The sequence below is a fragment of the Rhinolophus sinicus genome, chromosome 1, assembly GCF_057876585.1.
Source record: "Rhinolophus sinicus isolate RSI-liver-muscle chromosome 1, RSI-T2T, whole genome shotgun sequence".
NCBI lineage: Eukaryota > Metazoa > Chordata > Mammalia > Chiroptera > Rhinolophidae > Rhinolophus > Rhinolophus sinicus.
The window spans coordinates 37,886,316-37,905,866 of NC_142501.1; the positions used below are offsets into that span (position 1 = coordinate 37,886,316).

Genomic DNA, 19,551 nt, shown 5'->3' on the forward strand with positions numbered 1-19,551 from the left:
AAGAGTATATGTGCAAATAGGGGAGATTCTCCTGCATATGTGAGAACTTTCAAAAATTGATGCCTTTATTCTTTTACTTAACAAATATTTATTAAGAACTTACTATATACTATACACTTGGGAATTAGAGAATCAGTGTTGAACAAAATAGTCAAGGTCCCTACTCTCACCAAGCCTATAGACGTTTAGATGTACGATCAAAATTAACCAACCCATTATACTAATATAAAATGATACACTGCTGCAAAATGCTCTGGAGGGAAATGAAAAGTAGTCTGCATATAACATATGGATTCAATCATACCTGGGGCATCAGAAAAGGCTCTCCTAAGGAAATGTCACTTCAGCTGATCTGAAAAGGATGAGCTGGAGCTGAAAAGCTTTGTAGACAGAAGGAAAAGAAGCTTCAATGGCCCTATGGTGGGAAGGGAGCGCACCGGAAACTGAAGGATGGCTACTGCGCCCAGAGCGCAGAGAGTGAGGAGGAGGAGGACAGGTTAGATCATGCAGAGCCTGCAGGCCATTGTATAGAGTACAATGGAAAACCATGGGTAAGTTTGCGTTAGGGAAGACCTATGGGCAGATGTGAATTTATAAATCTCTTTACAGTACTGAACATCTACTAGAGATAGGGTGGCAAGAATGGTATAGGAAAATCTCTCAGTTGGGAGTTTATAGCAGAATCCAGGAAAGATGGCACCGTGGCTCAGGATGGATGGTGGTGGAGATAAAAAGAAGTTGACCGATGAACAATATTTTAGGGGGTAAAAATCAACCTAGGACACTGAAGATAAATTGAGAGGAAGGGTGATGCTTGCTTTCTGGTTAACACAATGTGCGGTGGTGTCATCTGTTATGAGCATTGATGAAAAATCATGAATGGGTGGGTGGAGAAGAGTTCAGTTTTGCATCTGAAGGTCTACAGGACAGAGTGTCCAAGTTTCATTTTCATGACAAAATTTTCATGATTGATATCATGAAAAGAGTTTCAGTCAAGAACTCTGAAATGAAACTGAGGATGAGAGGGAGGATTCTTTGACTTTTTGTCGTTGCTTACTTCTACTAACAAACTAAAAATACGAACTAATGAAAAACTGGTTTTAAACTGAGTTTTTCTAACTCAGGTTTTAAGTTTAAAACGTTTTTAAACTTCATTAATATAAAACAGTCACAAGATTTGAGAGCTGGGAAAGGTCATACAAATTGTTTGAAGTTGGAAAAATGTGTTCCCGCAAAGCTTGTGATTAGCCCCAAGGTTACTTAGTGAATGAATGAAGATGCTAGAAATCAGCCAAAATTCTACTGATAACCAGAGTAGTGCTGTTTCAGGTCAGGGACAGTGTGGTTCCATGGGTGGCTGATAGTCACCTGGGGGCTGAGGGTCGGGAGTGGGGATCTTATACATACACATGCTGGGCCCCCCTCCCTGAGATTCTTTTCCAGGCAATCTGCAGTGCGGCCCAAGATCTTTATTTTCAAGTACTTTCCAGGTAATCTGGTGACTGGTCAGATTCAGAACCCAGTGTATTCAATACCCCAACACACCATACTAGCTCATCTTAGATCATCTTACAAGATTTTTAAATTTATATTTAAAAGACATTTTTTCCCCCAAATTAAATGTCTTTAGTTAATGAGGCAACTAAAAGTGTTCATTATGAAAGGTATTCATCACTACAGTGAATTCAAAGATTTGAAATTCAGTTTGACAGTGATGATAATGATAAAAGGTGTTTCCCTTTCTGTGGAAAAATAAGTTATTTCCAGTATGAAAATGATCCAATATAAATGCTTCTCTTTATAAAATAAAAATCCCTTCTTTTAGAATTTAAAGTAGTTTTATACTCCTAAGAGCAAATGTCTAATTTAGGCATTTCATTTTGAGCACTTTTTTTTTTTTTTTTTAAGAAAAAGATGAAATTGGTAAAAAAAAATATCTGGCCCAATTTATTCTTTGAGGATTATAAAACACTCAAAATAATTTAAAAGAGGTATTTTATATACAAAAGTCAATACTTTTGTATAAACAGCATTCATACCAGATTTTATAAACAATGCAGAAAAGATTGTAAACTTGAAAACTGAGCAAAACTGGATACTACCAATATAGCATAAAATAATCCCTTAAGTATCGATAATCAATCTAGACTTCAGTGAAAGAGTCACAGAGATCAAAGTTAAGGGATGCAATTACAAAGGACACAGAAAGGCAGGAAAGGGGTACAGGGATTATAGGTGGAGAACTAGCACATCTGGCTTTAGTAGAGAAATGAATATAGTGAGTTATTTTTGTCTGACTGACCATTACACCACAGAAAACATGCAAATGCTTTCCTGATTTCTTTCTTTTCAGATTCCATAGCACCTTTGTTTCTCTCTGTTCCTCCTCCTCCCTCTCTCTTTCTCTCTTGGTGGCCATTAACTATACTGACAGTTTGACAGGCTGAAATAAGGAAATAAAACACTTAAACATTGTTTCCTGATGTATGCATTCATCTCCTCTGCCAAACACAGATATTGAGGAGATACTTCACTCCTCCTGTCAGCTCACTAAATTACACCCCAACTCGCAGGCAACACGGAGCTCAGGTCTCTCAATCTCAGTGCAGCTCCCTTCGTTCCTTCCAGAATATGCAAGGGCTTCATTCTGCTCGCTGAAATCCTTCCTTTATTATTTTTAATAACAAATTTCCTTAAGCTATGGATTGGATTTCTGTGTCTAAGAGCTGATTATTTCCCGACTTTTAAAAAGCTGTCAGAATTCTGATTAATTTTTTACAGTTTTAGTTTTTTAGATTTACTTGAGAAATGACAAATGAATACTAAACCACTGGTTAAACATTCAACCTTTATCATAACCAATGAAGAGTTTTAACTTTATAAAACTAGATAGTAATTAACCTGACGTTGATTCTCTTGACGGGTCCAGTGATAGACAGAATAAAGGTTGCTCTTGACATCCCAAAATATCCCAGACCACAAATCACAGATGCGTCTTCCATTCTTATTTTCACGTGGTAACTAAAGTCAAACTTCTGTATAGCAAACTTTGGAAGTCTTAGAAATAATAATTAACTTCGTCTAGAGGAGATTGCTGTGGGTTAAATTTTGAGAGAATAGTAGGTGAGAGGGAGGGATAAAAGGAGGGATAATGATTTTCAATTGGTGATTTACCTCCCTCCAACCACTATTAACACGAAGAAGGAGAAATTTCACAGTGAAGTATTTAAGAACTTAAAACAAAAAATATAATGGATGTTAACGTCTAAGACTTTTTCTTTGCTTCATTCTCTCGACAGCATTTACTTAGTGCCTCCTGTATGCAGTGCTCAGTGTATGTTCTCTGAACGATGCTAAGGAGAGTCCCACAGGTATCCTGCCTGACTCCTGAGGAACTTGCAGCCTGAAAGAGGTGCTGCCATCACAAGAAACTAGAACACAAGGTGGGAGGTATTTTCAAATGGAGGCACAGATATAATGCTGTGGAAATTCAAAGGAGGAAGGAATACCCCTACCTCCACCCACAACTGGGAATTCACATCTCAGTTTGGCTAAAAGATCAAAACATTTCCTCTGTGATAAGACTTACACGTTTTATTGTAAGTATTTGTTTTAAGCTATGCACCTTCTGTCAGGCCCTTGCCTTGTCTACTTTGTTCATGATTATATTTTCAAGACTGACACAATGGGTGCAAAGCAATGTGCATCCAATAAATATTTGTTGAATGAATGAATGAATGAACTGTCTTGTGATAATAAGCAGTGACTGATCTGAGTCTCCGGAAGATGGTTTGCCGAGTTTTTTATTCATGCAATTCCGTATCTTCTTGAAGACCACCAGTGAAACAGATGAGAGACTTGTGTAAAACTGCTGGACCCCTCAGTGATCACAGATATTACATTTAATTAGGACAGTCACCAAAATATAGCGATGACCAAATGACCATTTTTGTAGAGCTGAGGAGGGTTTCCTGTACTCATAAGGAGCCCCTTTTGCAATCTGATAATCATTAGTGATTACAAGATGAAGTCACAAAGGTGATGCACAGGAAAACGCTCTGCAGTGTTTCTTTTGCTTTTTTTTACTTCATATTTTTCCCAAAGAGTAATAGTTTCTCTCACCATCTTCCAAGAATGATAATCCAGTTATTGCTAATATAAATTATCAACAAAACTGAAAGGTTACTACAGTAAAGATTATAAAATGATAAATACAAGGACAAGTCATTAAAAAAAAGCCATTCAAAGAACAGCTCAATCAGATAAGATTAAATTATTTACAACAAACTATTATCCAAATCATTTGATTTTATCAAATGTTACCTGAAATAATATAACTACTATTTATTAAGTATTTATTTACAAGGACTATGAATGATGTTACACAAATGTTTCTTCACCAAAGTCTCACAATTACCTTAAGAAAGAGAAATTTTTATCCCCATATCACAGATAAAGAAACAAGGGAGGCACCGAAAAATTATCCTGGAAGTTGAGGAATCCAAGACCACCACACTCTGAAACACCAACCCATTTCCACGTCAACTATTTGGAGCTCAGCAATCATTGTATAATCTGGTTATTACATTTACTTTGGCTTACAATTCTCAAATATTTCACAAGGAAATTCTTCTTAGGAGTGGTCATAACATTTAAACTACGCTCCTTCTGGTCAATATAATATGCAAAACACAAACGTAGTTACCTGACTTGAAAAATATATCAATTGTAACATGACATTGTTATCTCATGAAAAAATCTTAACAAGCTCTGACTCAAAATACCGTGGTGATGATGGGGCAGAAATGATGGGTGAGGCCAGGGATGGGCGATGCCCTGTGAGTTGCTCTTGCTGGGGTTTGGTGGGTAAGTCAGGACATAAACAGGAGGACACTTTCGACTCATTTCTCCTACATACCTCTTGCTGTGCCTTTTTCCACTATTTTCTCAAAAGTTTTCGCAACATATATATTACCTTTTAAAATGTTGAAAAGTGCACTTAGGGGAAAACAATTGCTCTTCTAGTTCCCCCTTAGCCACATACTTGGTGTGAAATATGAATATTTATGACCCCTAAAACTGCACTTTTTCTACTAGAATATATTGCCTTCCAATAGTTTCTTTTGGATTTTAGAGGTCAAGAGAAACTCTGCTTTTCATGCTCCCAGTCCCTTTTTAAAATTTAATTAATATATATTTTATCAAGGGAGAGGAAGAGGTTAAGATTTCTTTTTCCTCAGCTTGTTAAGACACCCAAATGATTCTACATATATCCTACCCTTGATCAAAAATGAGATTCAATAGTAGTAAAACAAAGACATTATCTCCTTTTGCTGCACTTACAACTTCCCCCAATTTTATTTTTAAAATAGAATATCCACTCATAATAATACTAGATCTTTACCTTATAATATGGAAAATGAAGGTAATAGAAAAATGGAGCGGAATAGTGGAATCGCATAGCGACAAGAAAAAAAAAGGAAGGAAAAAAGATGGAAGGGAAAGAGGAAAGAAAGGAGACGCTGAAAAAACAAGAAGGAAAAGAGTCAGAATCTTTTTATTTTGTCTACACCCTTTGGTAAAGTTAGAGGTTTGCTTTAAGACAAAATTGCCTCTTTCAGTATTCAGTGATATTTTATTTCTATGTAACTTCCTTCTCAAATAGGTTAATTACAGAGGCAATTAGTCTAGCTACACACAGGATGTCACTATCCCCTTATATAAATAGAACTAGCACACATGTTACAGGCAGAGAAAAATATCTGCAAAGACCAAATTTCAAAATATGTATATATTATAATTCTGTACTATGAGATGCTCTTTTGCCCATTTTGGGTTAAGTTTAATTGTTGCCAGAATCCTTTATTAAATCACTTTTACGTTTTATTATTATTATGGAAGTTCTCTATGTGAACTAGGAAGTTCTGCTCAAATCAAAATAAAAAAAATCCAAAAACACAAGGGATCATGATACTGGGTAACTGAACAGGAATAATTAAGGCCTTATTAGCAAGGCAAATAGATAGGAAAAAGGGAGCTGGAACTGAAAAAGCTAATTCTGTATTAGTTTAAACAAATGTTCTGACCTATGCAGCCTCCGAGGTTTTTGTGTGCGAGTACTTTATTTTACATATTCAGCGTTTGGAAATTAGTGACTACTACAGCTCTGAGAACTAAAGGACTCATAGCACAGGAGATGCTTTTCTAAAAGTTGAATATATGTAGCTCTGGGTAGCATAAGCCAGTCTTGGTGACACACATGGATTCATATGCAAAGTTGTTAAATCACTAATAATGGCATCCATTTTAGTCTGAAACTCCTAACTACTGATTATTGCTTGTATACTTATCAAAACCAAAATATTAAAGTGCTCTTCAGAAGAATAAATTGCTGTATCTAGTACTAAATACATATTCATAGAGGGCACTCTGTCCTTCTGGATGGGGTCTACCCCAGTGACAAAACTGCAAGACACTGATGACACACTAACCTCTATGGTCATTAGCTTACTTGTTTACTGTGGTAATAGTGAAAGCTAGGTTTTTAGGTCAGATTCTCACATCAACTAATACATTCCTTTCTCTTCTATAGCAAGAGACTATTTTACTCAGTTTTGACTGGCTGTCTCAAATAAGGTTTGCTATTGGTCACAACACGGCCCGAGAGAGACATATAGTGACCATTTGTACGAGGGAAAAAACTTCAATTCTATTTCCTGCTAAATGATGACCGTACTTTATTCTTTTCATACATGAAGCACAATATATTGCTGACAAATTGACCTAATAGAGTATGTACGTCAGCCCTGGGGTCACTCTGCTTGGGTTTGATGCCGGGCTTCCTCGCTTATTAGCTGTGAGTATGGGAAGTTACTCAATTTCTCTCTCAATTCCCTCAGCTGAAAAAACAAAAACAAACAAACAACAACAACAACAAAAATGGGTATAATAACAGTACCTGTTGCATGAGGTACTTAGGAAGCTTAACTTAGATACTACATGCAAAGTACAAGAACAATACCTGGCAAGAAAGAAAGTCCTCAGTAAATGATACTGACTCTAAGAATTCTATAGTGAGCAAAAAATGATGGAGTCTCTTCTGATTTTACGTGTGTGTGTGTGTGTGTGTGTGTGTGTGTAATTCTGGAGGTCTTGCATTTAAACTCCTACAAGAAAAAGCAGAATTTTAAATGGTGGTTAAATGTCCACAGACTAAGTGAACTAAGATTTGTAAAGCCTTCTATCAGGACTTGAATCTTCCAATAGTCTAGTCTGGTACAGCAGTCTTTCTGGAATCTCAACTTAGGCTTACCTGAGTGTAGAGCAGCATCACTGTAGAAAGGAGCTTTCTTCTCCTACAATGAATCCAAAGCTACTGCTGTTGACACAGCGATGGACAGGAAATGGATTGATCCCCCTTCTAGAAGATGAACACTGCCACAGAGAACTTCTTAAAGAACTTTTGTTGGTAAAAGGTCGTTGGCTTTATTGCTTCTATTTGACCTTTATGCCCTATTTCCTCTAGAGAGTTTGGTAGTGGGTGGGTAAGTCAGCTTTGCAGCTCAGCCAGCTAGGCAAATAAGTTGTTTTGACTACAGTGCCTACAAATATAGAGATACGTGCATATGTATACTCTTTCCCCATGCATGCACCGAGATAGCTCCAGAAAGTATGACAATTACAAATATATTACAGAAATTATAAAGGAGCACATTAGGATGTTTCCTTCGATGTAAGAGCCACATAAGTAATGATTGTTATTAAAGACAAAGATACACACACACACACACACACACACACACACACACACAGTGGTTTTAGTTTCATAATCTTTTCCTTTGCAGGTTGCCTGATAAAATTTAGTCCTTTTATGCAGAACGGGAACCTCTAGGTTTTAAAATGATAGATCTTGTATTTTCAGCCACTGTAACAGTTGATTTGGACTGATTTCATGGGTAACCAGACAGATCAATTGTGTGGACATTAATACTTAAGAGGACGGGCGGGGGGGGGGGGGGGAATCACCTGAAACAGCCTATGAAACGGACTATAAAATCACTATCAGAAGAGACACTATAAACACAATAGCATTTCTTCACAGCCCACTTCTTTACACAAATTAGAACATAGAGCAATTCAAATCAGCCCTGCAGATAGCACTGTGTAGTCAGGTAAGGAGTCGACACGAGGAAAAGCAAAAACTTGCTATGAATCTGGCTGGTCAATCAATTAACCTGGGTGTTAACTCCTTTTCCTCTAACGCAACATTTTAGATGAATTTGATATTTAACAATTACTTGGATCAAAAATGACCAATTGTTCAGGATTTTTTTTTTTTCTTTTTTTTAATTCTTTAGGATTGCAGAAAGAAAATCACAGTAACCTATCATGGAAAAAAATGAGAGCTATTAGTATAACACCATTGTACATGTAATAAAATGTCCTGATCCAGCAGTAGAATCAAATGATTTGCAAAATTCTGTTGCTCAAACACTTCATTCACAGAAATGCAAAAAAAAGTAATATTGTTTCTATGACACATTGAAAATAACACCACATATTTATTGATTATATATATATAGATAGATAATTACAGAGCTGTTATTCTATTATCTATTTCTTTATTTAATATTATTTAAATAATAAAAATATACCTGTGAAGGGGTATCAAACTAAATTTCGCTGAATTGGTTTTACTAATGTTGCTTTTCTTCTGTTTGCTCTGCTTTCCCCCCCTCCTTTTCTCTCTCTCAGCTCCTGAAGTTAACAGGGCAAAAATAATAACAATAATTTAGTTCAGTTTTTTGCTACGTACAGTTTCTTTTCCCCCTCATTCTTTCTTCTTCCTTCTATCACCTCTGGGAAATAGCCAGAAGCCATGCTGGCAAGATGCCAGGCTGTTCTGTTCATGTGCAGTGTGAGTGCCTCTGTGTATATCTCGGCTAGGCTTACCCAAGTTACCATTTACAATATTGAGTAGAAAGTCCAGGTTGGAATAGTCAGCATTTATAAGTCAACCGGTTACGTGATACCAAAATATATAGCCAACTTCAGAATTTATAGCAATAACATTTATGTATCGTGTTACTCCTAGAACAATCCAATTTATAAAGTGCCTATTGTGTATACATAAGGAATAATCATAAATCATTTACATTAAACAGTGTCAACTGGCAAAACATGACTTTCCCGTTAAATTCTGCACACTGAGATTAATGTGGTTTTTGGAAAAAAAGCACACTAAAATAAAAATCAACTCTGATTCATCCTAGGTGGATAACATATCCATATAAAGGAGCAGGTGTCTGTAGTATGATTTAGAATACCTATGGAACATCTCTGGAAAATATTAACTTCCTCTGAAGTAGAGAGCCGTCCACAAAGTGAGCTGGGAATGTGGCAAGAACCCAAGTCTGTCACCAACCTCAAGCTTTCTTTCATTTCTTCTCAGTAAAGAATGAATTTAAAGCAAACAAACAGAGAAAACCTTAAGGCCCTATTTGACCAGTTGTCTGACATGTTTTCATCTACAGGCACTTTTAGAAAACCTGGGAAAGATTATGTAGATTACCTGCTTTGTGTCTTTGACTCCTAGTGGGAAAAAATCCCAACTGGTGACCAAAGCCATCAAGAGTCCAAAAGTGAAACTCAAATATGGATGTGGATTTTCTTCCTCTGTTCACTCCCTAGCTCATCCCTATTCAGAAAGGCATCAGTCTTTAGCAATCTATGCTTTGGGGTCTTGAATGAAACCCATTTCTTCTCCCTAAAAAGTCCTTAAATATTAACGATAGGGAATGGTTTGACAGTTCACATCTGTAAAAGCACTTACTCTTACCTAAAACTCACACCAACACAGCTGAATTGAACATCATATACGAAAAATATATTTTGGATTTCTCTTACAGTATCTTGGCCCTCTATCTTCTGTCTTTAGAAAGCATTACAGGAGTGACAATTTCTTCCGGTCTTAACTCACAGCCTTAAAAATAGCCATTGATTTGTTTCAGCCAAAATGGAAGAATAACATTTTTCTTATATATAAAAATGTTTGTTCTTTAAAAAACCCACTTGTCCTCCAAACACTATTGATGATTAGTATTAACTATGGAGAGAAGCAACTTCCTATTGGAGTAAAAACTAAAATTGAATCTGAAAAACAAAGAGAAATGTTTAGAAAGAAAACCTGGAAGCCAGTTTTCAGTGAATGAATGACCTGCTGCTTCCTCGTCCAAATTGACACACTGCAAAGCTATGTTGTAATCTAGAGAGCAAAACAAAACAAAAACCATACACACACAGAGGGATAACACATCCACAAAGTTCACAATTGAAATGAGAACTGGAGGTAAACAGAGGCTCTTATGAGATGATTTTTAAAAATAACACATTAATCTGGAAAGTCAGACATACATGGCCTTTGTAGAAATAGTTTGAAAACTGGGCATCCTCCAAAAGAGCAGAATTTCAGTGGCATCAATTGGTAGGGGAAATATGATGTGCTTCCTCACAACTGAGAGTATTAAACTGAAGAAGTGGTGACAACTCATTTTAGTCACAAATAGAAGATTTTGGTTAAAAAGCTTATCCATTCAAGAGGAACAGTGTTAACTTCAGAAGGTTTTTGTTTGTGAAGAGAGAGACAACGTGACACAGGGAACCTTTCTTCACTTAACTGTTTATTCTTTAAAAATATCTGGTATTCACAGACTTCTTTCCCGGTTTTGAGTGGCACTTTAATTCACTTAAGAAAAACTCCCCTTGTGATCAGTGAGGCAACTTAAAATCCCAAGCTAACTCCTTCTTCTTGTCAATAAACAGAGAGATCTACGTAAAAATAAAGCATCATTATGACCGCTATCCCTACGGCTGCTACTATAACCTCCACATTGTTAAAAGGTTACTTTTTTCCCAGGATTAATGAAAACTACACAATCACTATGTAGGCACTTCTAAAGTATCCACATTTTCCTATGATTGACCTATTCTTTTTACCAATTCTCTCTACATTTCTAAAGTAAAAATAATTGTTAATAAAATTTTCTCCAACATGTTCCAAAATAACATCTGACTAACAAGAAAATAAGCCAGCAAATCAACAGGTTTTTGGGGTCAATTATCAAAAAAGATGTCCTTTACAAATTACTTGCATAGACCTGATTACTACTTTTTTAACTGAACTGACAAATTGAAGGGTTAGGATGCGTTTCAACAAAAGCTCCCACGGCAATAAAAGTTCTTAAATCATCATTGGAAAACTTCTCTCTCTCTCTTTCTCTCTCTCTCTCTCTTTCTCTCTCTCTCTTCTAATAGAAGTCTTCTAATGTCGCTGGTACAATGTTATTTCTTTGAATAAAAAATTTTGCCTATTTTCCTTACACAAAATGATAGTAAAAAAATACTCTTTTCCACTTTAGCTAACAAAATATACTTCTTTTTCATTCTTCTTTTGATATTATCATTTAAACAACTAGTTATAGATTATATCTGTTTTGATTCTTTATTCAGGAAACGATCCCAAAAACAACTCATCTTCCTAGATGGCTGTGAATATTGATACTGTTTTTTTGTTCATTCCAGAAGGCATTAATTCAATTACATTTAGTTTCTTAACCTAGAATCCATAGATTTGCTAGGATATTTGTTAAGTTTCTGAAATTATATGTATTATTGTAAAATTTCATATGTATATATCCATTGTGATTTTGCTGGCAGCAAACCATTCTTTTTTACTACCTAGCATCCATGTACCCCACTTTCCTCTGGGATTGAATCCTTCATCCATGGGAAATTACAAAACTGCCTCTATCCCCTGCTCCAATAGAGGTACGTTTGGATTAGTCTGTGATCTAATCAAAGGAAATTAGTATAAAAAGACTTTTGATAGGGCGTCTGGGAAAGATACCCTCTCTTTCCTGTTTGATCTGAATCCTGAGAGAATGATACAGTTGAAGCAATGCTACGGCCACCATCTTGAGCCCAAATGAAGTCAGAGACTGAAGCTGTATTAATAGAAGCTGAGAGATGGAGAGAAATTGACCCCTGATTATATTACTTTAATCCAGAAGTTAGCTGTTTGCCTAGATTTTCCGTATTTTAATAAAGAAATAACAAACACATGCGTGCACGCACACACACACATTCATACCATCTTACTCCACAGCATTTGCAGAGCTGACTCCTTCAGCTTAAAAGTTATTGCCTTTCTCTGACCTTTCCTAAGTTCCCCTCTAACCATCCTACCTGTCTTTAAACTTTTTTTTTTAAACTTTCATTTATGTTAAGTGTGTTTTTCCAGGACCCATCAGCTCCAAGTTAAGTAGTTGTTTCAGTCTAGTTGTGGAGGGCGCAGCTCACAGTGGCCCATGCGGGGATCGAACCAGCAACCTTGTTGTTAAGAGCACTGCATTCTAACCAACTGAGCTAACCAGCTGCCCTCAGCATCCTACCTGTCTTTAATATCATTACATACTGTCAAAATCATACGCCATATGCTATCTTAATTTGGTATACAGGAATTTGGTCACTTTTGCAGTCCTTTTTAGTCAAAGTTTATACAGTACAGGATTATTTTCCATTGGAGAGAGGGAGGAAATAAGGGAAGAAGAGAGGGATGCAGGAAAGGAGGGAGAGAGGGAAACAGACTTTAAAAACTGAAGTTTCAAACAGAGAGCCATGTAGTAAGTTTCATAAATGGTCAAACTGAGATTTTGATTAGACACGTACAAAAAATATTTTGTGGTTAAGCAAATATCTTTAGCATAGATTAGGAAGAAAGGATTTTTATGCATTTGATCTTGATTCTAACCAGACATAGCTGACATAATTATGAAGCTCCTAAAAGTAACTGCTAGGGTTTAGAAGCACTTGCCACTTCCACTGTACTGGCTCTATAAATGACAAGAGTGAGTATTTAGATTAGATTAATAAACATGTTTGGAATATCCATTATAAAGGTTGATTTATGTTCTGTTGCCAGCAATAATTCAAGGAAATGCCATGCTAGTCGTAAAATATTGCATGTTGTTCTCACCACTTTGCCGATATTATCACACCACGTAAGTATGACAGTATCTATATTCCGTTGCCATGCAAACTATGCACAAAAGCCAATAGGTATTAAACCACTTTAAGTTTATATGGGTATCAGCACAGCAACCACTTACATTTATAACTCTGATGAATGGCCTTTCATTTGTAAATTTATAGTGTATCCATAATTTCTTTAGGGAACCAAGAGGTTCATTCAAAAAATTGCCACAACATTTATCTATGCAAAGATGATGGATATGGTTTATGAAATTAAATGCTTTTAAAAATTAAAATCATATTACATTGCCAAGGAAAGGACATGTTCTTTCCTGTTTTTCTCACATTTTTTAAATGATCAGAACTGCACTCTCAGCAGTTAGAATACTGAATTTAGATAGCATATTAATATACTTACTAAATATGTCAAAATACATTGTTGTTAGGGTTGTGTAACATCAGTACGAACTACTGGATGTCAAGTTCACTCAAATTTATTATTTTATTTTCTAATTCTATTCCTCTACATTAAGGTATAAAATATATAAATTATCATTAGGATATATATTTTTTTCTTATTTACATTTACTGCATTTACTGTACTTGATTCTTCAGGATTACTCCCAGAATACTGCATGGTTTACTGTAAGCATAGACTATTATAAACTATAACATAAATAAAAGTAGTCAAATAAAATACATATTTGCCAATAATAAAACTAAACAAGGAGTCTTATTTTATCCTAGTATAGACTTTGAGCAGTTGGAGAAGGCAATGAAGTAGAAGATGAAAGATAAGAATAATCACTAAAGTAACCAAAAAAAATAGAATAGTCACTGTTATAAGTGTGAAGAAGGAGGCACACTATTGCTATGTGTGATGTTTTCTCCTGGTATTCCTATTCTCCCTTCCTTTGTAGTTATTTACTACTTACCATAAGTGGGAAATACACACAAATCAGTGCTTTTTTTTGTGTGTTTTTTGTTTTTTAGTAGCTTTACTGTTTTTAATCTATCCTATTACTACAGAATCTCCAAAAGATTGAAACTGAGTTTAATTATTTGATTTGGTTATATGAACAACAATCCCAAATCATCAACTTTCTTTAGCATTAGCTCATCCAGTCCAAAAAAAAAAAAAAGTCCCAAAGCTTGCAAAATTTGTAGACAAATTATGTCTTACATATTGAGCTCTCTCTGCTTTGCTTAAAACAAAATATTAAAAGTAATAAAACACACTGTTTACATACCCCAGTGGATCGCTAGCTCCTTGTGGGCAGGAACATACTTATCATCATCTTTGGGTTACCAGTGGCCAGCACAGCACCTGGGATACAATGCACACCCCATAAATCTGTTTGAAGTACTTACATGACACAGGGCTGACTGGAATCCATTCAGATAGTATCAAGTCAATGAAATAACAAGTCTATATATGAACCTTCTTCCTCTATATTCTACATTACTAAAAGCAGCAGTGCACATTTTTATACACTTAAATGACAACTTTACTCTGAAAACTCAATTCTCAAGAATAATTGCTTCGAACTGCTTATTACATAATGTATTCTTACTGTCTTTTGGTTTTAGTGGGAGGGATCCAGTACAGTGTTTGAGATCAAGAACTTTGGAGTTGGTTTGACCAAGGTCCAAATCTTGCTTCTACCATTTACTATTTACAGGGTCACTCAGCCTCTCTACATCTCATCTGGTCTTTAAAATAAAGATGATGATAGTATCTCTCTAATAGTGTTCAAAGGATTATAAGAGACAGCGCTTAGCACACTGCCTGACACACAGCAGCCCTCAATAAATAACTACCGTTTCCCTGACAATAAGACTTAGCCAGACCATCAGCTCTAATGCGTCTTTTGGAGCAAAAATTAATATAAGACTTGGTCTTATAGTAAAATAAGACCAGGTTATAATATAATATAATATAATATAATATAATATAATATAATATAAGGCCGGGTCTTATTTTACTATAAAACTGGGTCTAATATTAATTTTTGCTCCAAAAGTCTCAATAGAGTTGATGGTCCAGCTAGGTCTGATTTTTGGGGAAACCCGTACTATTTACATTAATACTTCCTTCCCTCCCTCCTTGTCTGTGTAGTGAAGAATTAACCTTAACCAAGGAGAGGTCTTGCTTTTGCCTTCGACTACTGAGAGGTGATCTCTAGGTCTTCAAAATGCTGATAGGAGTCTTTGCCTGAAAGCTTTGGCCAGAGGATACTAACACTGGGATCAATGATGGGGGCTTCGGGCTAAGCACATCGATTTGGCCTCCCGAACGAGCTGGAGAACTGAGGATACCAGCCCAACACTGACATCCAGGGGGTGCTGGAGACTAAACATCAGCTATGTGGGCAGTATACAAGTATGATCAAGTCCCATTAAAAATTCTGGATACCAAAGTCTCCCGTGAGCTTCCCTGGTGGGCAATGCTCCATGCATATTGTCTCCTATCGATACTGGTAAAGTAACAAGTCCTGACTCCAAAGCTCTGTGGTTGGTTCTTCCAGCTTCAGCCTCAGCCTTATGTCCTTTTTCCCTTAGCTGATTTCAATCTGTATCCTTTCCCTGTTAATAAACTTTAACTATGAGTATAACAGCTTTCCCTGAGTTCTGTGAGTACATCTAGAAAATTGTCAAACCTGAGGGTGGTTTTGAAAACCCCTCAAACTTGCAATTAGTGTTAGAAGTGAGGGTGGTCTTGTGCAGAGGACTGGCTCCCTCAAACTTCGTAGTTAACTAACTATACGGTTGGTGAAACTCTCACACTTTCCTTCTCCTAATCTAGAGAGCTCAAAAGCTTTGACAGATATCATACTTTATCATTCAAGTGACTGAACAAAGCTTTCAGGTTAAAAATCACTTTGAAGTGATGGTGTTTATATATAGATTGTATGCCATCGTTTTATTTTTGCTTGCCCAAACAATAGAACCCCTCCCTCCATAATAGATATAGAAATGTTTTGCATGGTTTTGGTAATGTGAATGGTAGTACTATTTAGAAGTAAATGAATCACATACAATTACAATTTCTAAAGGTAAGTAACAGTAGCTCTGTCAAGGTCAGATGTTAGAAAATGAACTTCATTAAGAGATGCACAGGTTTTCAAACTATTGATTAAATCATATTCAAGTTTCCTCCACCATTGAAAGTAGAGTGTTCCTATGAAACCTTTTGTATGCTGAAATGGTATAAATAAAATATCTGTTTTTGCTAACTGAAAGAACTCCAAAGAGGATTTTTGCTTTTATAAACTGTTACTGGACTAATACAGGTTTTTCATAAAAGCAAAGTGGCATAACCTGAACTTTCAGTAAGTGGGGAATACCTGTATTTCTTTTGCTTCTCCTAACCGCTTAGTTTGCAGTATGCAAGAGGCTGCTTATAATTTTAAAACAACAACAACAAAAACTCCTTTTACAGATAACAGTTTTGTAGGCAGAATTGTACAATGGCCCCCAAGTCCCCCCATTGGTGAATATGTTCTGCACAATCCCTAGATTTGTGAATATGATAGTCTTTACTCCCATGAAGAGGGTATATTACCCAACACAGTCGACTTTAAAACCAGGAGACTATCTGAGTGGGCCTAACCTAATCACATATGCCCTTTAAATCCTGGTGTAAAGATCAAAGACAGAGGAAAATGGAGATCTCAGGCATAAGAAGTATTTGACACACTATTGCTGGCTTCAGGATGGGGGTGGGGGGGCACATGGTGAGGAATATACAGAGCCTCTAGGAACTGTACGCAACCCCTGGCTGACAACCAGCTAGGAAACACAGACTTTTACCACCACAAAGAGCTGAATTCCACCAACAAGGATACATGTGGAAGCAGAGTTTTTCCCCAGAACCTGGACAAGAACTCAGTCTGGCCAACCCTGAGTTCAGCCTTGTGATTCCCTGAGCAGGGAACCCAGCCAGGCCATGCCGGACATGCATGAACTTTAATCTAAAAATTGGGCATTGTTTTAAGTCACTAAGATTTTAATAATTTGATACACACCAATAGACACAGGAACTAATACACACAGGAACTGAGGATTCTGCATGCCTTTTGTTGACCTCTTTTTAGTCTTTCACTCTGAAAACAAGTATTACTTACGTGCTAGATTTTTATTAACCAAATAGACCCCAGATTGTCACCGCCAATACTGAAAATTCATTGATCCATTCTGAATGAGAAGTACCAAAAAAAAAAAAAAAAGGTGCTGTGCATATGCTATCTGTAATATACTGAACATCTGTGTTCTCACAAATTCACAAATTCGTGTGTTGAAACCCAATGTGATGGTATTAGGAGGTGGGGCCTGTGGGAGGTCCTTAATTCACAAGGGTGGGATTAGTGCTCTTTATAAAAGAGACCCCACAGAGCTTCCTAGCCTCTTCTACCATGTGAAGTTACAGCAAAAGGCAGCCATCTAGGAAGCAGGCTCTCACCAGACACCGAATGTGCTAGTGCCTTGTTTTATGCTTCCTAGCCTCTAGAACTGTGACTTATACATTTCTATTGTTTATAAACCACCCAGTTTATGATATTTTGTACTAAGACAAGAATGTATTTACTGCTTATACAATAGATCATTTGAAAACTCAATTCTCTATCTCCTAGATGAAAGGTGTTGAAAAGGTCACTCTTACATATGCTGCGATTATCTCCCAGTTTTCCTGGGTCTTTTAAAAGGGTAGGAGTAGGCATGGATTCTGCTTTCTTGAGGCATATGTGGGAAACTACCATATGTTCAATGCAGAGCACAGAGAATTTCTAAGTATTTGGGGTGAAACTGAGGAATTACTTAAAAGGAATCTCTCCCAGGTATCGTCATAGAACGTGCTACTACAATTGCTCCCTGTCTCATTCCCTTTTTATATGATTACGACAGTGCTGACATATTATTTGTAAAACACAAATCTAATCATGTTGTACCCCTGCTCAAAAATCACCAGCTTTGATGGCCTTCAGCATAAAGTCATTCATTCATTGATGCAATAAATAGTTAAGCACGTAGAATATGCTAAGTTCTGTGTTAGGTGATAAGGACACAACAGTAAGTATGACAGACAAGTCCTGCTCTTGAGTGAGATTTTCTCTTCTTTGAAAAACACACTTCTCATCTGGTTCAACTAGAAGACTCTGGTTATCTTTTATCCCTAACGAGGGCTTCTCTCCTCTGGAATCCCTCTTGGACCTCCCCAGGCAAAATGAGTCACCCTTTCTTGGCGCTCCCATAAAATACTGCACCTAATTACATAATAAAGTTTATTACATTATACGAAAATTGCATAGGATTTATGTCTGCATCCTCCATAAGCAGAATATACATGGGGAGAAAATTCAGAAAGTATGTGCACCCCAAATTCCTAGAGTCAATAAGAGATTATGAATCTCATGGGAGACTGATGGGTTCTCTTGGGAGAAGCTGAAACTGGACCAAATCCCTTCAGTAAGGTAGAATACAAAGGATATATATATATATATAATGAATGGAGAGTATTTTAAGTTAAAAGTAGGAATTAGGCTAGGAGGTAAGGAATGAGAGCCCACGAAATGAACTATGCTATGCCACGTGTCTTATCTTCGCACCCTCTATTTCAATTATGAGTTCCTGGAGGTCTGGCCCAGAGTAGCCACTCCACTATGCAATCTGGAGGTCAGCTAGAACAAAGGGGCTATTAGTCAGCTTCCTTAGTGAGACAACAATCTTAGTGATGACAGAATTTGAGAGTGAAAAGCAGTTTAAAGATTCCCAATCTATTTCCTGTGAAAAAGTAAAATGTGGACCCTAAACAGATAGAGTCAGTGTGAGAACTCTCATATACCTAGGGAGGAAGGGGAGAGAGTCTAAGGCATGGAGAGAGGCAGAGCTCAGAGCCAGGAGCCAGGCTTTCTCCATACCTTGGTTTTCTAACCTATAAGGGGGTGGGGCAGAAAACTACCAGTAGATAAAAGGAATCTAAGGGCCTATGGGCTGACAGTCCTTTTATGGACATTACTTATTGGGGAGGGGATAGGGGAGGTTACAGGCTTCTCAGGGAATCCCTGTTGTAAGTCTTGTATTCATATAACCTGGTGAGAGAGAAATAAACACTGGTGAAGGAAGGTACCCAGAGAGATTGAGTTAAAATTGGTTATCCCTCACAAGTTGTGTGCATGTGCAAGGAACCTGGAAATTTCTGTGCTCTGTTCTATCCTATCCATCACCATCACACACACACACACACACACACACACACACACACACACACACACACACCATAGAGGAAGACTGGGCAAGCCCAGTCTTCTTTTGGCATTGAAAAAGGAAGAGGGACCTCAAGTTCAAGGTAATGATAGGCCAGCAGCAGCTGCTCTGGCTCAAAATCCACAAAGACCCAATTACATCAGCAAGGACAGAGGTCCCAGTGGTTAGAGACACTATCAGAGGGCAGACGTCCACTATCAGAGGACACATACAGAGGACAATCCCAGAACTGACACACAGATGTGACGCTCCACACTC

The 19,551-nt window shown here is 36.9% G+C and overlaps 1 protein-coding gene across 14 annotated transcripts in view; it reads right to left on the reverse strand.

Annotated features, from left to right (window-relative positions):
• The window catches only part of SOX5 (SRY-box transcription factor 5), a 946,176-nt gene that overhangs the window by 767,065 nt on the left and 159,560 nt on the right, over positions 1-19,551 (reverse strand). For 3 of the 14 annotated variants that reach the window (XM_088798399.1, XM_088798394.1, XM_088798390.1), the window contains exon 3: positions 14,280-14,356. The exons of 10 other annotated variants lie outside the window; for them this stretch is intronic. The gene's annotated coding sequence lies outside the window, so the exon portion shown is untranslated. Of the gene's footprint in view, positions 1-7,312; positions 7,333-14,279; positions 14,357-19,551 lie in introns of those variants that run through there. One more of the 14 variants, XM_088798400.1, reaches the window with a different exon arrangement.